The sequence below is a fragment of the Mycetomoellerius zeteki genome, unplaced genomic scaffold (assembly GCF_001594055.1).
Source record: "Mycetomoellerius zeteki isolate Tzet28-1 unplaced genomic scaffold, Tzet1.0 scaffold1066, whole genome shotgun sequence".
Taxonomy (NCBI): domain Eukaryota; kingdom Metazoa; phylum Arthropoda; class Insecta; order Hymenoptera; family Formicidae; genus Mycetomoellerius; species Mycetomoellerius zeteki.
The window spans coordinates 1-2918 of record NW_017255982.1 but is presented as its reverse complement, the minus strand read 5'-3'; the positions used below and the strand labels follow the sequence as shown (position 1 = coordinate 2918).

The window sequence follows — 2918 nt, the reverse complement described above, 5'->3', positions numbered from 1 at the left end:
CGCCGGCTCGCGTAAAGTATCCACGGCAGTGTCGCTGCGCTTGGCTTAGCGCCGAGACACTACCGTGTCTCCAGATATTATCCTAAATGTCAATGCATATTGATTCAATAATTCCGTAAAAGAATGTACAATTATTACTTAATAAGTTAAAGCAAAATAAACTTTTTTCGATTAGAAAAAAGCTATACTGTTTTCTCTTTCTAGGAAGAACTTATTTGGAGAAATGGATGGACTTACAAGCAGACTTCGCAAATAATGCGTTACTTGCACGGGCATCCACAGGAATGGGCAAGGGGATGACATTTGCCCCCCCCCCTTCTTTGATCGTGAGACGCGTGTTGAATAAAAGCGTGTGTGGATAGAATTAAAGTTTAAAAATACAAAAATCCAGATGAAAAAATTGCGCTGAAATGATTCTACGTTCTAGAATATTTCAGCGAAATTGCTGAAAATTTGCTGAAATTTCACTGAAAGTGAATTTTCTAGTTAATTTAGAAGTCATGTGTTGCAGCATTTTACAGATACAAAATATATAGACTTTTGATGAAAATATCTAATTCGATTTAATTTGAAAAGTTTTGCTTTCTTTCTCAATCTTGAATTTATTATAAAATGAATATTTATATTGCATCCTACTGTAACTTGAGGTACTTTTGTAACATTCTGTGAAAATACTTTATATCATTCGCAATCATTCGCAAAAGTAACAACTTAATAATAGAAAGTTTGGATCGTTTACATATTGTAATTTATTCCTATCCCCACAGCAAAAAGTCACGTTCATACCATAATAGACTCTCAATAGTCACATCATAACTTATGATGTTACTGTAAGATTATCAATGGCTCCACCATATCATCTTGATCTATATGTGTTATAACATAGTAAATAACTTTTAATACATCTGTATAATGATGTCACCGCTGTAACAAAGCGGACATTTGCATAGTAGGGTAGAGCGGGGCTATTTGAGCATAGGGGCAAGTTGGTCAAATGCAAATATCTAAATAACTAAAATATATATAGATACGTCTATACTTGCGTAATGTAGCACAAAGACAGAGATTATTGTACCTTAATACAATAATCTGTGTCCGGCTATCAACAGCCAAATACGTACGCTTTTTCGTTTTTGTATATCAAAAGTAAAATTATTAGGTGAGTATTTTTTTTGGTCTACATAGTAAGTAGAGCGATTGATAATAATCAAATGGGTTTTTTTAGATATAAGTTATTATCGTATTTTTTAACTTTAATGTTTAAGTTGCTATTTTATTTACGGTTTTTCAGTTATAAAAAAGTATTTCAGTCAACACCGATATGGGGCTTGTTGGGCCAGTACCTCATAACTAACCTTATAAACTCAGCTGCTTAAATGAAATCTGTCTTTATCAATGCTTTTTATTCTATGTCAACGATTAAACATATATTTTACGTTTAATTATTATTATAAAGAGTAAAGATTTTAGTTTTTCTAATTTTGTTAATTAAAGCATTTAAAAAGAAAGAATATTACAAATTATTATATTTAAGATGCAAATAATAAAAATTTGATTAATATATATATAATCCTTTCATGTTTTTAATAATATATAACCTCATTAAACGGTTACCTTCATGGCTCAATTTATCCTTCGAGGATGCTCAACATGTCCCATAGATGGGGCATATTGGTTCACTTTGCATTCTTGTAATTAACGTAATTTTTTTCTTATTTACGAGATATATTAAGGATTTATAAGTATTTAATTATTGAGCCAGATGAACATGCAACATTTTAAAGCATTTACCATTAATCTATCATAATTGTGTGAAGATTTATAATAATTTGAAGAAAAAGTGTCACAACTAGCCCCGCTCTACCCTACCAAGATTTTGCTGTTATATCACACATGTGACAAAGTAAATATCTGCACATCACCATGACTTTGTTGCGATATTACTGTGACTTCTTTTGCTATGGAGAATTTATTAATAATTAATCATTCAAAATTTATTATCTCCACCAGATGATATTTAAATACAATCCTAAAGAACCGTAAAGACTCACTGCGAATCAATATTGGCCGTGGCTTCATCGAGAACGAACAAGCGATTGTTCCTCAAGATGGTTCCTCTGACCAGATATATGAGTTGCCTCTGGCCGACGCTGAAGTTATGACAGCCAGAGAAGATATCGTGATCCAGGACGACATTATTCAGTTCGACTTGCCGCAACATCTCCCACAGCTTCATGTCGTCGTATGATTGAACGGATCCAGATTATAACGTAGAGGCTCAGAAAAGAGCACAGTTTTCTGTGGTATAATGGATATCTTGCAGCGCAACTCACTCAGGCCCACCGTGCTCGTGTCCCGACCATCGATTTTAGTCTCGCTTTCCAGACCTTCATTGAATAAGCGGAAGAGCGCTGAGATGAAGGAGGACTTGCCGATGCCAATTCCTCCAATCACCCCAACTTTCCAGCCAGACTCGATGGACGATCAGATTCTGTAAAATGCGATTACATGATAAAACATTACACAAAAAATGTTAGTAAGAATAAACAGTCGGTGTATTTATACCTTTAAAACTGGTGAATCATCCTTATGATATTTCATATTGACATCCTTCAATATTAATTGGCCATGTAAGTGGTAATGAATTGTCGGAAGTAATACGAGGGGCACTATTTATGGTATATTTTGAGCCTAATAATAAAAAAACAGTAATTTGTCATTGAAAATGACTTTATTGTTTTTCAAAATATTCTCCTTTATGATCTATACACTTTTGCATGCGTTCGAACCACTTGTTTACACCAATCGACACGAGCATCTTTTTGAGATTTTGTCAGATTATGTGGAATCCAACGAGAACAAACCTTTTTCACGGTCCTTGTTGATCATGGTTCCGCAGATTATTGCGTTTCTGCCCT

At 33.8% G+C, this 2918-nt stretch overlaps 1 pseudogene; it reads right to left on the bottom strand.

Annotated features, from left to right (window-relative positions):
* Positions 1–2047: 2047 nt before the first annotated feature.
* Positions 2048–2601, bottom strand: LOC108725072 (probable multidrug resistance-associated protein lethal(2)03659; annotated as a pseudogene).
* Positions 2602–2918: the final 317 nt, after the last annotated feature.